The sequence below is a fragment of the Cavia porcellus genome, unplaced genomic scaffold (genome assembly GCF_034190915.1).
Source record: "Cavia porcellus strain 051 isolate PalLab524CR breed Dunkin Hartley unplaced genomic scaffold, mCavPor4.1 scaffold_26, whole genome shotgun sequence".
Taxonomy (NCBI): Eukaryota; Metazoa; Chordata; class Mammalia; order Rodentia; family Caviidae; genus Cavia; species Cavia porcellus.
In genome coordinates this window covers 23,397,441-23,424,273 of record NW_026947509.1, presented here as the reverse complement: position 1 = coordinate 23,424,273, position 26,833 = coordinate 23,397,441, and the positions used below count along the sequence as shown (strand labels likewise).

The 26,833-nt window shown below is 39.3% G+C and overlaps 1 pseudogene; it reads left to right on the top strand.

The window, feature by feature from the left end:
* Positions 1-9,998: 9,998 nt before the first annotated feature.
* On the top strand, positions 9,999-26,125 carry LOC111758129 (coiled-coil domain-containing protein R3HCC1L-like; annotated as a pseudogene).
* The last annotated feature ends 708 nt before the right edge of the window (positions 26,126-26,833 follow it).

Below are 26,833 nucleotides of genomic sequence, written 5' to 3'. Positions count from 1 at the left end.
TCCCTTTGCAAATAATGAAGAGGAAGTCTAACAAAAGAACTTAGCAATTCTGAGCAACTATAGCTCAGGCCCCGGGGTGGCAGTGTAGCCCTGGGCCTGCCCACAAAGTAAGTACTGTGTCTGCAGATGAATATGACATCTCACTGGCTGGGAATCCTCCCAGAGAACCTTTTTTAAATGTTATAATGAAGAGACGATTTTGTACAGACAAGTCAGTCTTGGCAGAGGTGCACCTTGCATAATAATAATAATGGAGAAGCGTGTGAGGACATCCTTGCTGGTGTTGTGGCCTTGTATTTGGTGTAAGTTGCGAGGACTTCCAATCCTGAAACACAGGCAGGGAAGATGTTCACAGGACTCAGATCGAGTGTATTACACTGGGGTAGGAGGAAGGAAAACAGTGGGGTTACAGTCTGATCCAGCTGGGATTTCTGTACAGCACAGAAAGAATGGAAATTAGAAGGTGTTGAAGCTAGATTGTTGGTCTCTTATTTCCTGCTGCCTTCTGAATAGGTGTGAATGGCAGCCCTGTAGTGCAGCAGAGTCTTCAGTCTCTGACTGTGCTTCAGGGAGAGAACTGCAGCCTTCAAGTGATTGAGCCCCGCTAACAATGTCAGGTGGTACAGGCAGGACCCAGGGAGAGGTCCCGTCCCCTTGGTACTCATGGCTACCACCAAGAACAAAACATCGGATGAAAGGTACACAGTGACTCTGGATGGAGCCACCAAACACAGCTCCTTGCACATCACAGCTCCTGGATCAGCAACTCTGCCTCCTACATCTGTGTGGTAGGCACACCATGCTCCCCAAGCACCAGCTGCCTGTCCCCAACCTGAAGCTGAAGACTGACATGAGACTTAGAAGGTGGTTCATCTTTCTCATCTGGTATTGGATATGGTTAGTGTGAAACTGATAATTTAGTATTTGGTTGCTTGAGAAAGGGTCGTGCTCTGTTCCAGACTGACTTCAGCTCCTGGGCCTTCCGCTCAGCTTCCCAGATTGCTAAGCTCACACCTGTGTCACCATGCCTTGCTGAATTCTGAGATGTTGATTTACTTGGTTGCATTTAATTTCACAAGTGATGAGATCATTGCACAAATGAGATTGAAAATTTTTCTCAGGAGATCACCCGGAACACAGACAAAATAAAGACTGGAAAAAGTGTTATGCTGAAATCAAAATACAATTATCTCCTGAAGAACAGACACACATTATATGTTTTAATTGTACAATTATTTATCAGATATTTTAGAAATGACAGATATTTTCTAGGTATAAGGAAGAAGGAAGCAAAACAGATAAACACAAATAACAAAACAGCTTCATTCATGAGGTTTGATTCTTGATTGACTTGCAGTGTTCCATTGCTTTTACAGGAATATCCAGTGCAGTTTGGGACCTAGCAGAGGCCTGTTCTCTCCTTCATGACTGACAGGTGTCATATGATAATTAAGAGTCACAGATTTGAAATGCTGTGTCTATCACTGAAGTCTTATGTACAGTATTTCTTAGATAAATACAAATGTGATTATCTGTAATGATATCTTTTCACCACAAGGTGTACAGACTGAGTTAAATTAAACAGTTTTAAGCAATTGATTATATAGCATTATTTGAAAAAGCTTTTAAAATAATGGTAATTATTTCTGTAATACAGATGGAATGATGTAATGAATTTAAGCAAAGAAAAATAATATTGAATCTTAGGTATGGAGTAAGGGTTATCTTTTCATTCTCTGGTATGAATTGTATCACTATTATAGCATGGTTACTGCTGAGGTCACCCTTTACTCCACACTGGTTTTATCCTATTCAATGAAGCTATAATCCTTGATTGTTTAGTTTATTAATCTCACACATTTTACATGTGGAATATGATGATCTTTTGCTTCTGATATACTTTATTGTAAATTCTAAGATAACTTCCCATAAACTTTGTGGAGCAAGGCTTATACATAAGATTATTACACTGCATGGTGTAACAGTGCCAAACACTAGATTCATAACTGTGAGCTCACCCATAGATCTTTACACTGGAAAAGAAACAGAAGAGAGGGGAAGGAAAGGGAAGAGGGGAAGGGAAAGGAAGAAAGGGAAGGGAATGCGGGAAAGGGAATCGAAGGGAAGGGAAGGGAATCGAAGGGAAGGGAAGGGGAGGGAAGGGAAGGGAAGGGAAGGGAAGGGAAGGGAAGGGAAGGGAAGGGAAGGGAATCGAAGGGAAGGGAAGGGAAGGGAAGGGAAGGGAAGGGAAGGGAAGGGAAAAAGAAACAGCAAAAGAAAAGAAAGGGAGTGGAGTTTTGAAGATGGTGGCTTGATAGGTAGCTGGGTAGAGAGCCTCTGTGGGAAAAACAACACAGACACTAGAATTTAACAACATGGAGGAGAACAGATGAAAGGTGAGGGATTCTCATGACCCAGGAAGAAACTGTGGGGAAAAAAAAGAAGGAAAAATGTGGATGAAAGACTGGACCTAGACACACTTACTGGGACGGGTCCCCGCCATGCTGGGTGTGCCATGGAGTCATACGATTTACAGTCCCACTGAGGACATGGCCTCCAAAATCAGGAGTTGGTGAGTCTGGGGGCTTTGGCATGAGGACGCAGCATAGTGCAGAGTGGCGCCAAGGTGGAAAACTGAATTAACTCACGGTGAGTGCTTGAAATTGTGTCCCACTGTGGATGGGGCCTGTTGGAGGACATATTAGAGTTGGGCAGGACAGGCCTCAACCTGGAATTGCAGTGGTGTCAGTCAGTCACCCCTGGCCCAAAGAGGACTGGTGGGATCTGCTTGGGCTGAGTCATGCACCTGGTTGGGACCCAATAGCCAGGGATGAAACTGTCCTGAACCTGTGATGTCTGCACAGCACAGACTAACACGCTGAAGGCATTTGCTGGTTGACTGGCTCAGAGAAGAGGACTAGCCCAAATCATCCCTACTTGCACCTCAGATAACAGCAAACTTGAGAGAGCATCAAAACCCCAACCAGCACATTTTAGAAAAACCATAAGAAATATGGAGAGGGCCTGAGATCTCCACCATACATTTGTCTGAAAGAAACCAGAAACATAACAAGAGAAAGAAATAATAAAAAGCTTCCAGGCACTGGCCGTGGGAAAATAAGTACAGGAGAGTAAATACAGAAGAAAACCAGTGCAGCAAACATGCAATATTGGCCACAACATCAGTGGACATAAAGAAATACCTTCATGATCTCATAGGTGAACTTAAAACTGAAATTCTAATCCAAGTGAGGCAAGATATAAAAAGATTAATAAAAGAAATTCTAAGCCACTCTCAAGAAGGTACAGATGGAAGAATTGAGGAATCCAGAAAAGAAAGAGAAAAATTGGTGAAGTATATAAACAAAATCTAGAATACATGAAACAGATCCAAAGAGATTACCAGGAAATTAAAAACTCCATTGAAAGCCGGCAAAATGCCTTGACAGAAACTAAAGTTAGCCTTTCAAAATTTGAAGATATATTTTCAATGTGTGATCATGAAAGAAAAGACCTCTTAAAAATAACAAGGAACCAGGAAGTAATAACACAAGGCTAGAAGATGACAAGAGTCTTAAGACAAGAGTCTTAACTTAAGAATAAAAATGTGAGTGAAGAAGCAGCAGTAACCACAAATGAATTACAAAGGCTATTCACAGACATAATTAAGGAAAGTTTCCCAAGCATAGGAAATAAAAATGATATCCAAATGAGGCATACAGAACTCCAACGAACTACAACCAAAACAGATCTACATCCAGACATATAATAATCAATATCCCAGAAATTTACCACAAAAACAGAATATTAAAAGTGGTCAGAGAAAAGAAGCAGATTTCTTAAAAAGGAAAATTCATCAAAATAATGATAGACTTCTCAACACAAACTATCAAATCAAGAAGAGCTTGGAGTGAAGTAGTCCAAATCCTGAAAGAAAATAATCTCCAACCCAGATTGATATACCCTTAAAAACTCTCTCTCTCAAAATTAGAGGAGAAACAAGATGCTTCCAAGACAAGGAGGAACTGTGGGAGTTCGTGGCCGCCAATCCAACCCTACATAAAATATGGAAGGACATTTTAGAGAGATAGAAAAAAATACCAGGATTCCAGTAACAGTAGCAGAGAGGCCTCAATGAATGTGGCAGACAGTGGAATGAAGGAGAAAAGTGGACAAATAATAGCAAAAAAAACAGAGTAGCAGAGATGAGATGAGAAGGTGGGCTATAATCACTAATATAGATAACCTTGGTACACTAACTAAAAGAAACACAGGCAGAATAGATCAGGAGATAGGATCCACTGAGATGCTCTGAACAGGAAATATACTCAACCTGAAAGAGGGTTAATAAACTGAAAGTCACAGATGAGAAAATGATGCTCTATGTGACAGGGAAACAGAAAGAAATAGGGACAACTCGCCCAGCAGCTGCAGATATAAGAAAGGAAAACTCAGCTATAAGAAAGGAAAACCTTGTGGCTTTAGTAAGTAAAGGAATACAGCTCAAGATCAAGCTCAGGGGTAAAAATGTTCAGCACAACTTAGATGATGGGTTGCCCCCTAATCTGAAAGACTAAAGGAGTTAGTGTGACCCAAAATATACAAAGCATCCTGAAAGGGAAAGGAATTGTCTAAAAAAGGAAGGCAGATGATATTGTTAATAGTGTATCAGGATTTAAAAGCCATATTAGTCTTATCAATCTGTTTAGTTTGATTTTATTTTGTTCCAGTCTGTCTACTCATACTAGATTTGACGACGCAGACAGCTATCCCAAAAATAGCAGGATGTCCTATGGTAAATATCCTTAATTCCCTTTTAACTTAAACCAAAGTCCTGTATTACTTACATTGCCTTACTACGACTGATCTTATCTGAAGCTGGTTTGCTAGACTGCTGTTGTGCCTTGAATGATTTTATTTGAATTTGGTATGCTTGATAGTATCAAGTCTAAGAGTAGAGGCAACTACTCTGAAGATGACAAGATGTAATAAGATACCCATTCCAGTTTGATTATTAACTGCTTTTGAAGTCCTACAATATCTCTAATGTTGTGTTTTTATTAAAAATGCTATGTAATTCTATGTTCAATTATATTATGTCTGATGATGTAGATAATTCTATTGAAAATAACAGGAGACAGCATAGTAACTGCAGTAGATTATCTAATATTGTGGTTTTATATGTCCTTTTTCATTTCATGATTTTCTAGGAATTTTTTTGTCTTGTTTTGATCTGTTTTTCCCTATAATACAGAAAAGATAGGTACACATGGAGACATTCTCACATGTGTAGAATTTCTAAACAGTTTATGGGAAGAGATTATATAATGCACAATGTAATGAATAGACACTCTGAATAAGAGACACTAAGATATCCAGTGCTAATTCTGTAGCAGTATGATATAAAATCTAGCAATACTATTATTAACTGTTCAGAGTGATATTAGTCTAGTCACTTATGTTTAATTTCAGCAAACATAAAGATATGGACAGTTATTTCGAAGAGATTGAGAGACATTATGGCAGCCATTGTTGACTTCTCTAATGTCTGCTCTTGAAGACCTAAAAAGCCTTCATCATCCTGTTCTGATTAGTATGTATTCACTGTGTGTGAAGATGTGAACATCTGTTTGGAAAAAAACAAGAGGCAATGTGATAGACAGTGAAATCTCCAGTGTTCTTACTTTGAAATCCATGTTTCTGAAATTTTTTCCTTATGGTCTGTTGTGTTCTGTTTAATTTTACGATCTTTAAAATAAAAAAATAAATAAATAAAGGGAAAGAAATAAAAAAAGGGAAAGGGAAGGAAAGAGCTTTCTCAGAGGGATGATTCTAATGAATGGTATCTACTCTATAATTCCTATAAAAGAAAAAGATTAATCTAGGGCACACACAGTATTTTAGGTCTGGCACATCCATGCCTGGTCCTGATGTGGCCATTTACTGGTTATTCTGCAGAAATCTGGGGTATCTGAATGACCTGAGCACAGCTGGAGAAATCCGGTTTCTGGTGCATAGAGGAGACGCTCAGCTCTCTGCAGTGGCAGAACTGCAAATGTGCAGTCAGGGGCATGAGCCATTGAGAACTGGAGTCTTCAGTGGGTCTGACAGATGGAGCAGCTCTTGGACATTTCATTCATGACTTTTTCCTGGATGCTGTGCTGTGAGTTGTTGGTTTTGGATTTAGTAAATTTCCATTGGTCTTGAAGTTATAGAAAGATGTTTTTTGGTCCTGTTCCCAATTGTGGAGACTGTGAAGAGTGAATATCCTTCAAAAATAGTAAGCTTAGTGAATCTCCTCTGTATGCGCTTGTGTGTTTAAACAAGGGGTAGCAGCCTGCATGTGGGGGAGCAGAGCCCTTTTTCTTCGAGTGTCCAGCAGAGAATGTAGGCTGCTCATAACCGGGCTTCTCAGGGCAGAATAGCCCCTGACTTCCTCCATTCCCACAGTCTCCTGGGAAAGCACTGGTGTCTTTGACCTTCACTCTTCCCAGTCAGAAAGAGAAGGCACACACGACTGTGAAAAGATCTGGGGAAGAAGTTGTGTCACAGGTCCAGTCATCTGCTTCTGTGCTTCCCGTCCTGCTGTCCCCAGCATCAGCAGCCTCACCCCCACCTGCAACTTGACCACAGCACAGGCCTGACTGCAAGAAGAGAAAGACAGAAGGCTTTGTGCTTTATATCTAGAGGTGGTTTGCCTTAAAATCTCTGCCCCTGAACAGGTAGAAAGGATACCATGTCCCACGTGTGATGAATTGAACTCAAATGGAATTAAGTTTGAGTTATTGTTTGATTCCCTGGAGCTGACCATGATGATCCTGTGCCGGCTTTCCCACATATCTGTCCATTCCTTGTTCCTTTCTCTGAGATGAAGACCCCTCTTGGCTCAGGTTCCAAGTCCAGGAAAGAAACTTTCATAAACCCAGCTCTTCACCACCAGGAAACAAACTTTCATAAACCCAGCTCTTCACCAGAACTTTACCATGAGGTCCATAGTACTGTTAAACTGTATCTCCTTACACCATTACAGTGACAGCTCAGTTGTCAAATCATTCCGAGCTCTAACTTTCCTCTACTCAAATAGAAAAGTCACCCCAGAATCTGCTCAGTGTTCACAACTTTGCTTGAACCAAAACTCCAGCCTGAAGAAACCTGTAACCGCCAGGAATCAGTCATGGCATCTCACTGCGGACGTGAGGGGTGAAGCTTCCTCCTGAGCTCCTCTCCAGGCCAGACAACACGTAATGTGTGTGTTAGGAGCTTAAAACAGTCTTCACTGTGCTCTTTTTGGACATTATTTGCATAATTTATTGTAACCATGGCTCTAAACAATGTTACCGATACCAGCAGTAAAGATAAGAGAAAAACTGTTGAGGACAATAATAGTGTTAGAGAAAGAAATCAATGTGAAATTTGTTCAAGTCCTAGAAAAATGAATTTGTAAGTGAAAATTTGGACCTCAGAACCAATTATTTGGTTTCCATGATTTCTTAAGGCAAAACTTTTGGTGTTTGAACACTAATTTGGAATAAGTTGACAACTGACAACAAAGGTATCACTGTATTTATTTAATTTAATACTAAATAACTTGTATTAATAGTTAAATAAACATGGTTCTTTTTAAAATTATATTATTTATGAAGCTATATACTTGATATGCTGGTCATATATTTTCTTAATACAAATTAAAACACTCATTTGGGACCCCTTTTGTCTCTCAGACAAAAACTTTCTTCTCTCAATAAATATATTCAGCTCTTAAAAAATAATTAAAATAAAATAAAATACCACTATACTTAGATTCTTCCTGGAAGAAACTCCTCCCTGCATTGCTTGACAGGACCTCCTGCCTCAATTTTGAGTTAAAAAAAGCTGATCCAGTTCTTCTCTGTGGTTTAATTGATGGACTAATTAATACACACAGGCAGGTGTGACTAAGTCAGGGACTTAGAGAAATGAGAACTAGGAGCAGAACACATGGCTGCTTACTCCTGTGTGATTTTCCCCAAAATGTCCATAGCAGAAATCAGAATCAGAAGAAGGGAGTTTGCATTGTAAATTACACTAAATGAATTTCTTAGTTAAATGTGTTATTTTGGGTGACTTAGAAGATAGGAGGACTCAGATAACAATAAAAGACTCCTACATTTATAAGACCTAGAAGTGGCAGCTTATATCATTTAAAATGCTGGAAGCATACATGTTTGGCTGTATTTTTTATTAAAGGGGGTCATTACATACAGTATTTCTTAGCATGGTTGTCTTTCTCCACATTATATTTATGAATTTCCATGACAGCAAAAGGTATTGAGAGAATAATTTTTTCTTCTTTTTTTATTATTATTTTTTTTTTTTTGAGACAGGCTCTTGCTATGCAGTTCAGGCTGGACTTGGGCTCACTTTGTAGCCCAGGCTGGCCTCAAACTTGCAGTAATCCTCCTACCTCAGCCTCCTGTGTGCTGGGATTACAGGAGTGCACCATCACACCCAGATCAAGAGTATAATTTCAAATGGTTGCTCTATAAATTTACATAGATTTTTTTTAAAAAATTCTAACTTCTTGATATTTGTTTCTATTTCTTAGTGAGTTTCTTATCTTTTGAGATATGGTGTCACTATATAGCCCAGAGTGGTCTTGAATTCACTAGTTACCCTTGAATAGCCTCAAAATTGCAGAAATATTTTTAATGAACATCATTAAGTTATAGTTTTGTTGGAAAAAATGTTCAAATATGACAAAATCCATGACACTGAATGACTGATTCCTTAAAGATTTTTTCATCAAAAGGTGATGTCAACAGTGGCACAACAATGATGCTAATTTATCACTACTTAATCATTTTGTACATTAATATTTTAAAGTAGTTACTATTTTGCATGAAAGTTTTCACAGCATTTTAATTTTACTTTTTATTTGCAATGAGATTATGCATTTTGGTCTTAAAAAACAAGACATGATGAGAAAACATCAAAGTCCGTCACATAGGATCAGCATGCTTTCCTACAGTAAGATACATAAAAAACAAAAACGTAGAAATGTGTTGTTCTGACCCAAGTTACCATCTTACTGGCCTTTCCCTCTCCGGGCATCAACTAAACACATCAGCACTCCTCATAACTAGCAAGAGTGGTCACTTTGCCTGTGCACCATTTTGGACTCCCCACATCCCCTGTGTGCTCACAAGCCCCCCAGTAGGATTTGTCACTTAACAGCTAGATAGTCATTCATCTGTCAGTTGTTACAGTGCTTGTTAGAAGTTTGATCCAATCTACCCATGTCTGCAGTGCTTCAGGAGTTTCTATTATTCCTATAATGAAATACAATCTTTGAGCTGTGAGATACAAAGTGTACAGAATTTTTACCTTGATTGACCCTTCAATCTCAGCTCTTAATTCTCCTTTCCCATCTCTGGGTGACCCAACAATCTTAGTCTCCCTCATTTCACTGAATTGGCCATGTCCATTCCCACATTTATCCTTACTCTGTTATCTTCCTGAAGTATTATTCCCTCAAATCTTGGTCAGCCTGACTTATTCTCCCCTTCAAGTCTCATTGCAAACACCACTACTTAGAGAAATCCTCTTGCTTCTGCAGATCTTCCTGTCCAAAACTATTTATTTCCATAGGATAAGAACAAAAACAAGCAGCTATGTTGTTGATTTGTGTGCCAGTATTTTGAGTGATTATTTATCTAGTTAGATTACAGGTTTTATGAGGCCAGGGAAACTGTTCAGTCCCCAGCTTTATCCCTGGTGTCTAGATGATGCCCAGTTCACTGCAGTCAGCTCACAGACACCCACGGAAGGAATGAATCAGGGAGTGAGTGAGTGAGTGAGTGTGGCTGAGTCCTTCTCACCTTTGTCCTTTCATTTCTCTATTTCTCATCTCAGTGACTCCTGCTTAGTGTGTGAGTTCTGCTGCATGATGGGGTGCAGCTCAGTCCTCCCTGGCCCTTTGCCCGACACTCAGGCCCTGGCCTTTCTGCACTCAGGGCACTATGCCGAAAATTAACTCCACTCATGCTCTCATCCTTTCCTCCCCCAATGAAGATCATCTCATCAGAAGACCTGAGCCAGTGTGCTCTAAGGTGACTGAACCCATAGAAAATGTTACAGAGCAAAAAGCCACAACTAAAAGGTATGGGAAAATAAAAAATAAATTCTCAAGTCACAGAGTTAAAATTTTATTTCAAAATACAGGGGAAAATTTCCCCAACAAATGAATTCAGATAACTAACCTTTGTAGTCATTTTATAAGAGATTAGGTGTTAAAAGGATATGCTCACATGAATTGGTTAATAATAGTCCAACTTCAATACCTGTTTTGTGGCTATGTGGTTCTTCATAAGATTAGTAGTCATCTACATCTATGGCACTGATATTTTAGTAGTTTTTATTGCATAAAACTATGTCAGAACATTGCTCATATGTTTTACCAGACTGTGATGTGCAAATCCCACAAATGGCTACATATTATATCCTTCAAAAAATGCATTTTTGGAAAAATTATTTTTCTCAAAAGTAATTTAAAGGTAAAAAAGGGCCTATTAGGACTTGAATTTTACCTTTTTCTGAGCTAACTTGACTGCTGCAGTAATGCTGTCAATAAAGACACAGCTTCCAGGCCCGGGGAAAGGAATATACTGGCACTAGCACAGCAAACAGCGTAAACACTGGTGTATCCTTTCAAGGTCTCCATATCGGATGTCTATCAAGGGCACACAGGGGGTGAATATGGATGCTGTGCCTAAGGTTATGTGTGCCTCAGAGGAGAAAGTCTGAGCTTGGGAACTCCCCTCCTTAACAGCAAATGGTAAGCAGACTTGCTCTTTGTCTCAGAGGAAAAACTGCCTCAACTTTAATGGTTGTTTGCTGTGAACATAGCACTAAGAAAACACTCAGTGTGTGAGATCACAGCTTATATTAAACACATTTGGGAAGACACAGAGTAGTTAAAGGACTCATACACACTGTCTTTACTCTTACCCAATCTTGACCCCATATTGTGATGTAGAAATTTGTCTCATGACAGCTATACTACCTCACCATCCATTCTGATTAATCCGAGTGACAGGGACTGAGACTAAATGCCTTCAATTTGTGCCACACTTTGTTTAATTAAAGCTTCTTGAGTAGAGACAGTTGTGAGTCATCCCAGGGCACAGAAAACTGGAGTACACCATGTGATATACTATGACTCACATGTAGAAATTTAGACTGAAATGCTTATCATTGATTTTATTGTAAAAAAATAGGCATAATGTCAATAATCATCATTTCCCCACAGAAAGACATTTGATGTCTCCCCATAAAGAAGCATACAACCTTGAATTGTTGTAATTCTGCTTCAAAATGAGTGTTAAATTTTATTCACATAGGAATTACATCACTTTGGTGAACTATATTAGTGGTGTTATTGAGTGTTTGAAACTTTTACATGCAGTCATGGACTAAGCTAGGACTGTCCCTATGTCATGAGAAAAACACATATGATAGCTCAGACCCCAGAATAAAATCCAAGGAAGCAAGAAATTAAAATTGAGGGATCAAAGGCTTTATTTTAGGCCAGGCCTGGTGACCCAGCCTCCAGGAGCCAATATGGAAGACTGCACCTTACAGCTAAAGAGTTGGGCTTTTAAAACCGAAAACCCCAGGAATGTTGCGAACTTTGACACAGTTTGATAACATCTGGGCTTCTTGGTATCTCTTGTAAATTCCTTGCAGTTACAGGTCTCTTAAGTAACAGCACAATTTATTACAGATAGGCTGAAGGGGGTGGGGGGAATACAAGAAACTGACTCTTAAGGCTTTCACAGGAAATCGAGACTTAACCTAAAAAGAATGGGGAGGGGAGAGGAGATTTAAAAGGAGCTCAGACTTAAGTCTTTACTGGAAATGGAATTTTAATCTCTATTGAAACAGTGCATGGGATGAGTAAATCCAGCAGAGGTGCGGAACCCCATCCCAGGCTGGCGGAACTCTCTTCCTCGCCTGGGGGCCAGGCCAAATCTTCCTGTCGGGATCAGTAAGTCCATCGGAGGCAGGGAATCCCATTCCAGCCTGCTGGAGCTCTCTTCCTTGCCTGAGGGCTAGGCCTCCATTTCCAGTTGGGACAAGTAAGTCCAGCAGAGGCAGGGAACCCCATTCCAGCACGGCGGAACTCTCTTCCTTGCCTGGGGGCCAGGCCAAATCTTCCTGTTGGAATCAGTGAGTTAGCAGGGGCAGGGAATCCCTTCCCAGCCTGTTGGAACTCTCTCCCTTGCCTGGGGGACAGACTGCAGGTTCCTGCTGGGAACAGTGAGTCCTGCCAAGCCACAGAACCCTTCCCAGCCTGGCTGACCTCTCTCCCTAACTTGGAACAACACTTGAAGCTTGAAAATATAAGAAAATGACAAAACGAAAGACCAAAATGCAATCTCAAACATCCAGCCCATCCCAAGAAAGCCAAGGAGCTATGTGCATAGAATAAAATATATGCCACATACCTGAAATACCTGAAATAATAATAATTGAAATAAAGAGGCAACTCTGGGAAGCCTGAAAGGAATTCAAACTAGAAATAATCACTCAGGTAAAAGAAGAAATGAAAACAGAAATGAAGGAGATGCTGAACACATCTAAATAAGACACAGTTAAAAAATTGGAGGAACAAAACAAAAAGATAGAATCCTCAGATGAACATTATAAGAAATAAACAGAATATATAAAACAGATGCAAAGAGATATATAGGAAATCAAAAACTCCATCGAAAGTTATAAAAACGGCCTCAACGAATGTGAAGATAGAATTTCACACCTCGAAGACAAGACTGCAGCCAGTGAACAGGAAAGGAAAGACCTTTTAAAAATCACAAGAAATCAAGAAATAACAATTCAACACCTGCAAGTTGATGCAAAGAGGAACAACATAAGGTCGATAGGGATAAATGAAAAAGAAGGGGACAACATAAAGGATGTCAAGAAGATAGTTAGAGGAGTAATAGCTGAAAATTTCCCAAACATGAGATTGGAAATCAATATCAAGATCAATGAAGCATATAGAGCTCCAAATAGCCATAACCAAAATAAAACTACACCCAGACACATAATAATCACCATCCCAGAAATCAAATAAAAGAATAGATTATTAAAAACTGTCAGAGAGAAAAGACAGATCACCTATAAAGGAAAACCTATCAGAATCACAGCAGACTTCTCAGCACAAACAATAAAGTCAAGAAGAACATGGAGTGAAGTATTTCAGATCCTAAAGGAAAATGATTTCCAACCTAGACTGATGTACCCTGAAACACTGTCCTTCAAAATGTAGGGAGAAATAAGATACTTCCATGACAAAGAACAGCTCAAAAACTACATGATAACCAAGCCAACCATGCAAAGAATATTGAAAGACAGCCTAGATTGATATAGGAATAAACCACTAAACAAAGAGACAATTAAACAGAACCAAAAGACAAAGATGCAGCAGCAGAAAGATAGCATGTAAACAATTGACCAACATATAACAGTTATAAGCATTACTGTAAATGGTCTCAATGCGCCAATTAAAAGAAACAGACTGGCAGAATGGATCAAGAAACAAAATCCAACCATATGTTCTCTACAAGAAACCCATCTAACACAAAAGTATACTCACCGACTGAAAGTCAAAGGATGGAAAACAATACTTCATGTAACAGGAACTCAAAAAAAAAGTGGGGGTGGCTATTCTGCTTGCAGACAATGAGAACTTCAAGCAAATAATGATCAGAAGGGATAAAGAAGGTCACTACATACTGGTTAGGGGAAAATTCCAAGAGGAATAGATAACTATCTTAAATATATATGCACCAAATACCAGAGCATCCAGTTATATAAAACAAGTACTATCAGAAATGAAAACCAAATTAACAGTAACACATATGAACAAATGGATTTAATAGACATATAAAGAGTATTCCACCCCAAAACAACAGAATACACATTCTTCTCAGCAGTGCCTGGGTCATTCTCTAAAATAGACCATATATTAATTCACAAAACATATCTAAATAAATGCAAAAGGGTTGAAATTACCCCTTGCATGCTATCAGATCATAGCACTATGAAATTAGAAATCACTGATAAAAGATACTGCAAAATTCCCACAAACACATGGAAACAGAATAACACACTCTTGAGTAATCAGGGGGTCACAGAGGAAATTAAAGAAGAAATTAAACAATACCTACCAGAAAATGAAAACACAAAAACAACTTAGCAGAATCTGTGGAATGCAATGAAAGCTGTCCTCAGAGGAAAATTTATTGCACTGAGTTCACACATCAGGAAAACAGAACGAATACAAATAAATAACCTGATGTTATACCTGAAACATCTAGAAAAACAAGAGCAAGTCAAGCCCAAAGCCAAAAGAAGAGAAGAAATTATAAAAATCAGAGCAGAAATCAATGCAATAGAGACTAAAAAAACCCAAAAAAATCAATGAATCAGAGTTGGTTCTTTGAAAGAATAAATAAAATTGACAAGCCCCTGGCCAACCTTATTTTAAAAAGGGAAGAAAAAGCTCAAATTCATGCAATAAGGAATGAAAGAGCAGAAATCACTACAGACCTAATAGAAATACAGAAAATCATCAATACCTATTTCAAAAACCTCTGTTCTCAAAGGTTTGATAACACAGAGAAAATAGAGAGATTCCTAGAAGCATACAAAGTATGAAAGCCTAGATCATGAAGATGTAAAACTGCTGAATAACCCAAATTTTATTAATGAAATCAAAAATACAATTAAATCCTTACATACAAAGGGGAGCCCAGGCCCAGACGGATTCACTGCAGAATTCTACAAGAAATACAAAGAAGACTTAATGCCAACACTCCTCAAACTCTTCAATGAAATTGAAAGGGAAGCGATCCTTCCTAAATCATTCCTAGAAGGAATTACTCTAGTACCAAAACCTGAAGGACCCAACTAAAAAAGAGAACTACAGACCAATCTCCCTAATGAACACAGATGCAAAAATCCTCAATAAAATATTGTCAAATAGGGAATCAGGGACTCCCGCACCTAGCCATCAGTGTGCAGAGGAGGGGCTGGGTGGATCTGGGGCACCTGCATCAGCCTCCCCGTATGTCTGGAGGACTGTGGATATCTCAGCAAGCAGGGAAGGATCATAGGTTCCAGAGGCACCGTGGCCTGTGGTGAGTGCTCAGCGCACTCTGCCCAAATCCCAGACTGTTCAGGACCCTCCAGGCTTCCGGGTGCAGTGAAGTGGAGAAGTGGGTTTGAGTCCTCTACATCCGCCTCCCCATCCCGGCTGCACTTGAAGAACTGCTGAGCTTCCAACGGGTGGGCAGGCCCAGGCTATCCCTGGAGCCCAGCCTGTTTGGGACTCCCACACCTAGCCATCAGTGTGCAGAGGAGGGTTTGGGTGGATCTGGGGCACCTGCATCAGCCTCCCCATGTGTCTGGAGGACTGTGGATGTCTCAGCAGGCAGTGGAGCATCACAGGTTCCAGAGGCCCTGCAGCCTGTGGTGAGTGCTCAGCACACTCTGCCCAAAGCCCAGACTGTTCGAGTCCCTCCAGGCTTCCGGGTCCAGTGAAGTGGAGATGTGGGTTTGAGGTGTCTACATCCGCCTCCACATCCCGGCTGCTATAGGAGAGCTGTGGAGCTTCCAACGGGCAGGTGGGCGCACAGTGTCCCTGAGGCCCAACTTATCTGGAACTGCAGAGTTGTGAACAGGCAGAGGAGCACCATTGGTTCTGCAGGCCCAGTGGCTTGGGGTAAGTGGTGCCAGAGTCTCAGTAGCTGCAAACATAGAAGGGGATTTCCAACAGATCCTGAGGAAGCTTTCAAATAACACTTGAAACACAGAAATATAGGAAAATGACAAAACGAAAGACCAAATTACAACCTCAAACCTCCAGCCCATTTCAAGAAACCCTAGGAGCAATGTATATAGAAGAAAATATATGCCATTCACCTAAAATATTGGACACAATAGTTACTGAAATTAACAAGCAAATCCAGGAAGCTCTAAAGAAATTCAAAATTGAAATAATCTCCCAGGTAAAAGAAGAAATGATAAAACAAATGAAAGAGATTCTGAATATATCTAAAGAAAACACAGATAAAAAATTGGAGGAACTAAAATAAGATAGAATCCCTAGATGAGCAATATAAAAAACAAACAGAATACATAATGCAGATGCACAGAGATATACAGGAAATAAAAAAAAATTCCACTGAAAGTTGTAAAAACCGCCTTAATGAAAGTGAAGATAGAATTTCAGACCTTGAAGACAGGATTGCAGTTAGTGAACAGGAAAGGAAAGATCTTTTAAAAATAACAAGGAATCAGGAAACAACAATTCAACAACTCAAGACAATGCAAAGAAAAATAACATAAGAATGATAGGGATTAATGAAAAAGAAGGAGACAACATAAAGGATGACAAGAGGATATTTAGAGAAGTAATAGTTGAAAATTTCCCAAGCAAGAGATTAGAAACCAACATCAGGATCAGTGAAGCATATAGAACTCCAAATAGTCATAACCAAAATAAAACTACACCCAGACATATAATAATCACCATCCCAGAAATCCAACACAAGAATAGATTATTAAAAGCTGTCAGAGAGAAAAGACAGATCACTTATAAAGAAAACCCTATCAGAATCACAGCAGACTTCTCAGCACAAACAATAAAGTCAAGAAGAGCATGGAGTGAAGTATTTCAGATCCTAAAGCAAAATGATTTCCAACTTAGACTGATGTATCCTACAAAACTATCATTCAAAATTGACTATACTTCCATGACAAAGAACAGCTGAAGAACTTCATGAACACCAAACCAACCCTGCAAAAAATATTGAAAGACAGTTTAGATATACAAAGGAAAAAAACCACTAAGCAAAGCAGATAATTAAACTGAACAGAAAGATACAGATGCAACAGCAGAGAGATAACATGTCAACAATAAACCAGCATTTAACAGTAATAACCATTAATGTAAATGGTCTGAATGCACCAATGAAAAGAAACAGACTAGCAGAATGGATCAAGAAACAAAATCCAACCATATGCTGTTTACAGGAAACCCATCTAACCCAGAAGGATACTCACAGACTGAAAGTCAAAGGATGGAAAACAATACTTCATGCAGCAGGAATACAAGAAAAGGCAGGAGTAGCCATTCTGTTTGCAGACAACTTGAACTTTAAACCAACAATGACCGTAAAGGACAAAGAAGGTCACTACATACTCATAAGGGGAAAACTCCAAGAGGAAGAGATAACTATCTTAAATATATACGCACCAAACTCCAGAGCACCCAGTTATATAAAACAATTATTAACAGAAATGAAAACTCAAATTATCAGTAACACAATTGTAACAGGAGACCTTAATACACCACTGACATCAAGGGACAGATCAACCAGACAGAAAATGAGCAAAGAAATAACAGAACTGAATCACACCTGCAAACAAATGGATTTGATAGACATATACAGAATGTTCCACCCAACAACATCAGAATACACATTCTTCTCTGCAGTACATGGATCATTCTCTAAAATAGACCATATATTAGCTCACAGAATATATTTAAACAAATGCAAAAGAGTTGAAATCATCCCTTGCATGTTATCGGATCATAGCGCTCTGAAATTAGAAATTAGTGATAAAAGATACTGCAAAAATTCAGCAAACACATGGAAACTGAATAACACACTCTTGAGTAATCAGTTGGTCGCAGAAGAAATTAAACAATACCTAAAAGAAAATGAAAATGCAGATACAACTTACCGGAATTTGTGGGATGCAATGAAAGCTGTCCTGAAAGGAAAATTTATTGCACTGAGTTCCCACATCAGGAAAACAGAACAAATACAAACAAATAACTTGATGCTACACCTCAAACAGCTAGAAAAAGAAGAGCAAGTCAAGCCCAAAGCCAAAAGAAGAGAGGAAATTATAAAAATCAGAGCAGAAATCAATGCAATAGAGACTAAGAAAACAATCCAAAGAATCAACGAATCAAAGAGTTGGTTCTTTGAAAGAATAAATAAAATCGATAAGCCCCTAGCCAACCTTATTTAAAAAAGGGAAGAAAAAGCTCAAATTCATGCAATAAGAAATGAAAAAAGAGAAATCACTACAGACCCAATAGAAATACAGAAGATCATCAACACCTATTTCGAAAACCTCTACTCTCAAAAGTATGATAACACAGAAGAAATGGACAGATCCTTAGAAACATATGAAGTACCAAAGCTAGATCAAGAGGATGTAAAACTGTTGAATAACCCAACCTCTGTTAATGAAATTGAAAATGTAATTAAGTCCTTACCTACAATGAAGAGCCCAGGCCCAGATGGATTCACTGCAGAATTCTACAAGAAATACAAAGAAGACCTAATGACGACACTCCTCAAACTATTCAATGAAATTGAAAGGGAAGCAATCCTTCCTAAGTCATTCCTGGAAGCAAATATTACTCTAGTACCAAAACCTGAGAAAGACCCAACTAAAAAAGAGAACTATAGACCGATCTCCCTAATGAACACAGATGCAAAAATCATCAATAAAATATTGGCAAATAGGATGCAGCAAATCATCAAGAAGATTATACACCATGACCAAGTGGGATTCATCCCAGGAATGCAAGGATGGTTCAACATACATAAATCAATAAATGTAATCCACCATATCAATAAAGCCAAAAATAAGAATCACATGATCATTTCTATAGATGCAGAAAAAGCCTTCGATAAGGTCCAACATTTATTCATGATAAGAACTTTACAGAAAATTGGAATAAATGGTCTTTACCTCAATATAATAAAGGCCATTTACGACAAACCAACAGTCAGCATCATACTAAATGGCCAAAAATTGAAAGCCTTTACTTTAAAATCAGGCACAAGACAAGGATGTCCTTTATCACCACTCCTATTTAATATAGTACTGGAAGTACTAGCCAGAGCAATTAGGCAAGAGAGAGAAATAAAAGTTGTAAAGATAGGAAAAGAAGAAGTTAAATTATCATTGTTTGCAGATGACATGATACTCTACATAGAAAACCCCCTAAACGCCATTGAAAGACTCCTAGATACAATGAATAAATTCACTAATGTGGCTGGATACAAAATCAATACTCAGAAATCGATAGCATTCCTATACACGAATAACAAAATCACAGAGAGGGAAATAAGAGAAACTAAAATCTTCACATTAGCAAGCAAAAAAATGAAATATTTAGGAATTACTCTTACGAAAGACATGAAAGACTTATACAGTGAAAATTACAATACACTGAAAAAAGAAATTGAAGATGATCTCAGAAAATGGAAAGCCATCCCTTGCTCATGGATAGGAAGAACAAACATTGTGAAAATGGCCATTCTCCCAAAACTGTTATACAGATTCAATGCAATCCAAATAAAAATACCATCAACATACCTTATAGATCTAGAGAAATCACTCCTAAATTTCATCTGGAACCAAAAGAGACCTAGAATAGTAAAGGCAATTCTAAGCAGCAAAGACAAAGCAGGAGGCATCACAATCCCTGACTTGAAGTTATACTACAAAGCAACAGTAGTAAAATCAGCATGGTATTGGAATCAAAACAGAGCCGAAGATCAATGGAATAGATTAGAAGATACAACCACAACTACAAACACACTCAACCACCTTATCTTTGATAATGTAGCCAAGCAGGTTCACTGGAAGAACGACAGTCTCTTTAATAAATGGTGCTGGAAAAACTGGCTCTCCATTTGCCGAAAACTAAAGCTAGACCCATGTCTATCACCATGTACTAAATTAAAATCCAAATGAGTCAAAAATCTGAATATTAAAACAGAAACACTAAATCTATTGGAAGACAAATTGGGTAGAAACCTTGAAGATATAGGAGTAGGTAGAGAATTCATGAACAGGACTCAAACCGCACAGGAAATACTTCCCAGAATCAATAACTGGGGCCACTTCTTATTAAGAAGTTTCTGCATGTCAAAAGAAATCTCCAGTATAGTGAAAAGAAAACCCACAAACTGGGAAAAGATTTTAGTGAACTCTTTCTCAGACAAGGGACTCTTGTCTAAAACATATAAAGAATTAAAAAAACTCAGACCCCCAAAATTCAAAGATCCAATCCAAAAATGGGCATCTGAGATGAATATGCACTTCTCAGATGAAGAAATGCAAATGGCAAATAAATACATGAAAAAATGTTCATCATCACTGGTCATTGAGTCATTAGAGAAATGCAAATTAAAACCACACTGAGATACCATCTCACTCCTGAAAGAATGGCCAGGATCAAGAAAACCAACAACAACAAATGCTGTGGGGATAAAGGAACTCTCCTACACTGTTGGTGGGAGTGTAGACTGGTGCAGCCTTTGTGGAGGTCAGTCTGGAGATTTCTCAAAAAGCTGGGATTGAAAGTCCCATTTATTCCAGCTATTCCACTTCTAGGCATATTCCCAGAAGAACTGAAAGCATCATACCACAGTGATATATGTGCACCTATGTTTATAGCAGCACAATTTGTAATCGCCAGATCTTGGAAACAACCGAAGTGTCCATCAGCTGAGGAATGGATAAAAAAGTTGTGGTACTTCTATACAATGGAGTATTATTCAGCTATAAAGAAGGATCTTATTGAGATATTTATCAATAAATGGGCGCAGCTTGAGACCATACTCATAAGTGAAATAAATCAATCTCACATGTGTGAATACCGAATAGTTTCCCTAATGTAAGTAATGATTCAAATATATAAAAATATGTAGTAATCATGATTCCCATTATGTGGCCTTGAAGCCTTATAAAGTTTTCACTTATTAATTGGAAAGGCTTTATTCTGGGCTTCTTGATATGGAAATATTTGAAGCTATAGTATATGAAGTTTTATTCAAATATTTCAAGGAAAAAGACAGACACTATGGTAACTACTATTAAGTCGGGTTATTTGGTGGTGAAGCACTAGGTTGCTGAAACAGTCATGCTTTGACCTGTATTGTTATATTGTTATGTCCTATTTTATCTCAATCTCTCCCTTATTCATTAAAAAATGTTTTAGTTATTTCTTATGTTTGTTTTAATTAAGGGGAAAAATTTAAAAAAATAGCAGGATATATAATAGTAACTTTTTTTGATTTCCTATTATCTTGCTTTGAAGTCCTGTAATACTCCCACGATCTTGTTTTGACTGATTAGACTCTGTTCCATTCTGTATGATGGTATCAGGTTTGAGGGTTTAGGCAACTACTTTGAAGGCAATAAGATTCACTAAGATGCCCATGCTGGTTTGACTATTGTCTCCTTTGGAAGTCCTGTAATGTTTACAATGCTTAAGTTTTATTGGTCTTGTTTTCTACTGTTTTGTTCAACTTTATAATATCTAATTAGATAGACAATACTTTTTAAGGAAACAAGAGACATTGTTGATAACCTTGTACTCTGTTTTACATCATGTGCTATGTCTATCCTTGGTTTTGACTGACAGCTTTGTTTTGCCATATTTGACTTTATTCTCTCTCCCCCAAAAAAGTAAGAAGAACTAAGGAGTAATAAAACCCAAAATGTGTAAATTTTGTTGTAAAAAAGAGAGCGAAAAAAGAGCTCTCTCTTTTTAAATCTGTGTTTAAATCTTTGAAGAAACCTCCATATGCCCATTATCAGACAAATGGGCAAAGAAAATGTGGTATTGGTACTGAAGGGGGTACTACAGGGTATGTTTTGACTCTACGTGCTTTCCTGATCTGGGAGCTAATTTACGTCAAAGTCATTATGAGACTACGAAATAATATGAATGTAAATGTTACATACTATAAACTTACTGAATTCCTTTTATTGGAATATACAAATATATACTCTTAGGGAATAATGAAAATTTGTAGGTATAAGAATTGACCCTGGAAGAAGATAGGTTTGATCTTGGTTGGGCACTACTGGAAAAGTTCTGATGCTCTATTCACATCTGACAACCAGAGCTGCCTCCAACATAACTGGGGATGCCTTCTTCTTCCATGTAGAGTCTGATGACCTGCAGTGAAGCAGAGCTATTGGCCACTATTCAGCATGCGGACTTCTCCCAAGACAAAGAGACCCTGAATGCAGTGTGGTGGGACAAGCGGAAGTTGTAAGTCAACAATCCAAGCACCCTGGAGGCCAGGGACACAGCTCAGTGGTGGAGAGCTTGCCTAGCATTATGCACGAAGCCCTGGGCTTGTTCCTCAGCACTTGAGAAACAGTGTTTAAAAAAGGGGGCTGGCAGATCAGCACAGGTGAGCTGCCCCAGTGTCTTAAGTCTTGAACCTGCAGATACAACACAGCTGCACATTACAACAACAAGCTACGTCTCACACAGTTTCTCTGGTGACCAATCCTCACCCTGAATGATACAGTAAATTGTGGGAAATACATTTCCACACAGTTAAATTGGGTCAACACAAATCCACCAGGGTATCCGCTCACCAACCTGGCATCCATTTGCACCTCTTGTGACAACACACAGTGTTCAGATTGAAATAATGGAAAGACTACACTTCATGGAAATGAAATGATTGTTCTTCACTCTACCAAAACACTGTTAGCACTTTTGCCTATAGAAGATGGAAACACTCTTGGGTCACATTCTTCCACTGATATCCTGTGCCTTAATGTCTGAGATAAAATCAGGTATAAGAATGACTCTCATTAACATAATTTTTGCTATCAGATGATGTTCATATCAAACGGAAAAGGAAATTACTGAAGTATTATAGTTCTTATTTCTATGAATAACTCCATAACTGCAGCTGGCAGTGATTTTTTTCTAACATATTCAATAATTAAATTTCACACAATGCCTTAGTTTGAAGCTAACACCTCCACTCACTCACACACTAGGTTTTCTATAAAAGAGGCCTGCATTCTGCAACAATGCCCCATAGAGAGTCACAGCGACAAACAAAGAATTCTACAAGTTCACTACTCTAGTTTTAGCAGATGTATTCAATAAGGGAAGAAAAAGTCCATATTCTCGAGTTTATTTAAAGAAAAGCATCACTAAAATAAACAAAAACACTAGGCACAGCCAGCTCATGTTTAATTTCACTAGGCGGGCTTTGAAGTTGTGATCCTCTTGCCTCAGCCTATCAGAATGCTAAGATGGCAGGAATGTGTTACCCCACCTGGCCAGAATGAAATAATTAAACTATCTGTCCACCAATGTGAAACACATCTTCAATAGTTCTTATTAAGAATCACTACTCATTGGTGTGAGCCCCAGGGGTGCCAGCAAAGAGATAGAGCTCTTGGGAGGCAGCAGGAGAGGCTGTTGACTTCAACCAGATGAAGCTGCTGCTCGTCAGAAGGAAACGTTTTGTAAAATTTACCTTCAGACACAATCTTCCTGCATGTTGGAGAGTAGAGTCTTAATAAGAGATTTATTATTCAAAGAAGATAATGTGAGCCAGACTTGGTGGTGAGCACCTGTAATCCCAAGTGCTTGGCAGCTGAAACAACTGTATTCAAGCAAGCGTGGGCTACAGGATGGAGGTGGCGCCATGCAGGAAGAAGTGAGAGGTGCAGAGGTCGAGCCAGAAGGCCTCACATGATGCTTTATGTGCCTAAGGCTCATAGGAACACAGTTCTCCGTAGGACAGATAACAATGAAAGCTGTGGTCCTCCTAAATCTGCGGTAAAAGAACAACAAAAAGAAAATTACCTTCCCAAAAACAGATCTTTGTAAGCAAACCTGAGGATCTGAGACTTAGAATTAACACTGCTGAGGGGAGAATAATTGTAGAGAAGGAAAGAAATCTTTAACAAAATCAAGGAAAGACACATGTTTTCATAAAAGGAATAAAGACAAGGATTGTACTAAGGTCTCACCTTATCCACAGAAGCATTGTCCAAAGAACAGCAGCAAAGAGTCTCAAATGCTGGGCTTACGTCTAGAATAACCTTACAGAGATATTTTAAAACAGAGGCAGTGGAGTGTTTGGAGGCTCATCGTACAGATGTGACAAGATATGAAGGAATACTTCTCTCACAGTCTCATTCAAAAATTAGTGAGATTAATCAGGTTCTAAGCAGACCATTTCAGAGAAAGGAATTATGAGATTTCAGTAGACATGAACTAAGTGGGGAAATTTTTGAAGACAAAGGTTTGGAAAGCGATACTGAAACTGATGCCACAGTTGTGCAGCTGATACCTTGACTTCCTAGAGGTCTTACTGCTGGATTAAAACCTGAGAGCGTGTTTGCACCAGCAGAGCAATGCTTGGATTCTTAACTTACACAAGGAAGCATGTGAATACCAGATTGTCCGGCGCCGCGTCTGTCCCGCAGAATGAGGCACACGAACACTCTGTCTCTGCAGGCTCCTTTATTGACTGGGCTACAACCTCAATACACGTCCGTCCTTGACGGCTTCCTACGTGTTGTGCGTCGGGCACTTCCTATACGTGGGCTTATATAGCTAATGTTATCCAGTCATGGGATTACACGTGGGGACAGGCGATTGGGCGGCAACAAGGAAGCATTCAATCATTACCATATATGGCGGGGACAGTAAGCCGAGCAAGAACCAGGAAGCAGGATGTGTGCGCCATCTTGGGCACACGATGGGCGGGGGAGCAGCAAGGCGGTAGGCGGACGCCATCTTGTGGCTATATTCTCATGGGTAATACGGCAGGCTCCCAACACCAGATGGAACAACGAAGCTCAGCAATGGAAGCATCTCTGCCTTTTCTGTTTCTGGAAGTGCAGATATTTTCATTGATCAGACTTGTACATATGGCTTTGACATTGGGAGCCACTGAAACTGGAAATTGAACACACGTGCAAGACTGCAGCACGGCCAGGGCATTGCTGACCCAAGAAAAAAGAGAGGCCTCAAAGGGCAAGGCAAGGTCACAACTGAGGACACCAACTCCAATGAACTAAATAAAGACTGTAGCTGCAGGTGTTTCACTCCTGTGGTGAAACACTGCATGGAGATCTCCTAAGATACTTCTCCTAAATTTACCGAGCTAGTGCTCCTCAATGAAACATAACCTGTCACTTGGGAAAGTCCTGGAACCACTCCCATGGTCTGTTCAGTTTTCTGCGTTTTCTACTCTAACCCCTTCGTTGTTTGAAAACTAAATAAATACAGGCCACCCAGAGACATTCCTTGTCTTATCCCCCAGAGTCTTGAACTCTGCAGAGGGCTTTGATCCTCATGGTGCCCTAAAATCATATTACTTGTCTCATTTATTTAGGCCTTCACTTTACAGTAATTTGGGATATTGGGGATCTAGACCAGGCCCCCAAAACTTTGAAGTTGAGAATGTAGATGATACAGCCAACTGTACAGGTTTCATCTTGGATCAGAAAGGTATAGATTCTATTCCTGAGATGATGGCTCACATCACTCATCAATTGACTATGGTCAGCAAGTTAAAGCGTGTAAGTGGCATTATTGATCCAACAATGATTAGAAGAGTAAGGAGAATGACAGCACTGCAGAGTCATGTGGAAAGCATAAACCTTCTGATACTGCTGTCTTTGCTCATGAAATAGATGATGGAGCTGAGAGTGTAGATGACATTACCAGTAAGGCATGTGTTGCGGACTTTACAGGTGCTACATGTGATCATGTGGCTGTAGGTAGGCCTTGTGTAGTCCAATCAGATGATACTTGTACTAGATAGATTCTCAATATACATGGAAATGAATGCAGATACAGCCCCTCCTCATGCAGTTAGAAGTGAGAATGACTCTGAAAATTCAGCAACCTGCCTGCTTGCTCAGATACTTAAGCTGAAGGTATTTCATCTAGTTTAACAGAATCAACAGGAAAGTTGGTAGAGACCAGGTCAGAGTGTACTTCCCCCATATCTATTAAGAAGACTGCTGGTAGTCATTATACCACTTTATTGGACTCTGAACTGCATACATAAAATGGGACAAAAGAACTTTCAGAGAATGCCTTGGGCAGTGCCCTGGGTATTACTGTGACACAACAGAGGCATTACATGAACTAAGAACTGCTAAAGAGTTCAAAACAAAAGAACAAAATGTCTTAGAGAATACAGAATTTGGTGTATCATTTCCTGTTAAAGAACTTCACCTAATGAAAAGAAAAACTCCATGAATTAGAAAAATATTTCTCTATCCTCAGATAAGAGGATCCTTCCAGAGCTGTGTACACAGGGACATAGATGGTGAAGAAAGAGAATAAGCTGTCAAGACAAAGATGGACCAAGTAGAAAAAAAAGTAGCCATTTGTCTTCATTCATAAGTGTAGTTCTCTGTTATTTCCCTGCTGTGGTAGGGATAAAAGGCAATTGTCAGCCCAGAAAAATCATGGAAAACACAACTTACAAGAGTCCAGTGGACAGACAAGTCATGTTAGTGTGGATCTCACTTCCCAAAATGTCCAAAGCAAATGCAAATTAGAACAGGGGATTCAAACCTGCAGCCATGGGAGATTCAGGCCCTGCACAGGCAGAGTGTTCTTTCTTTCCTGACAAACCTGAAGAGAGCAATATTGGAGACAGGAATGGTGGACATTTAGGGAGCAATTAAGACAGACAGACTAGAGCTATGCTTGGCACCCATACCACGTACAGTGCCAGGCCCAGAGCTCCGAAACTGGTGAACTGCCACAGATGTAGGCATCTGGATCTAGAGCTGGCACTGAACCTCCTGCCTGGGGTCACTCCAGCTGCACAGCAGCCGGGTACCTGCCAGCTTCCTTCCTCCAGCCGGTCTGGAGGAGTTACACGCTGTTTCTACTTTACACAGCAGTGTACTGTGAGAGGGAAACGTTAAAGGCCATTTTATGACATAAAAAAATCAC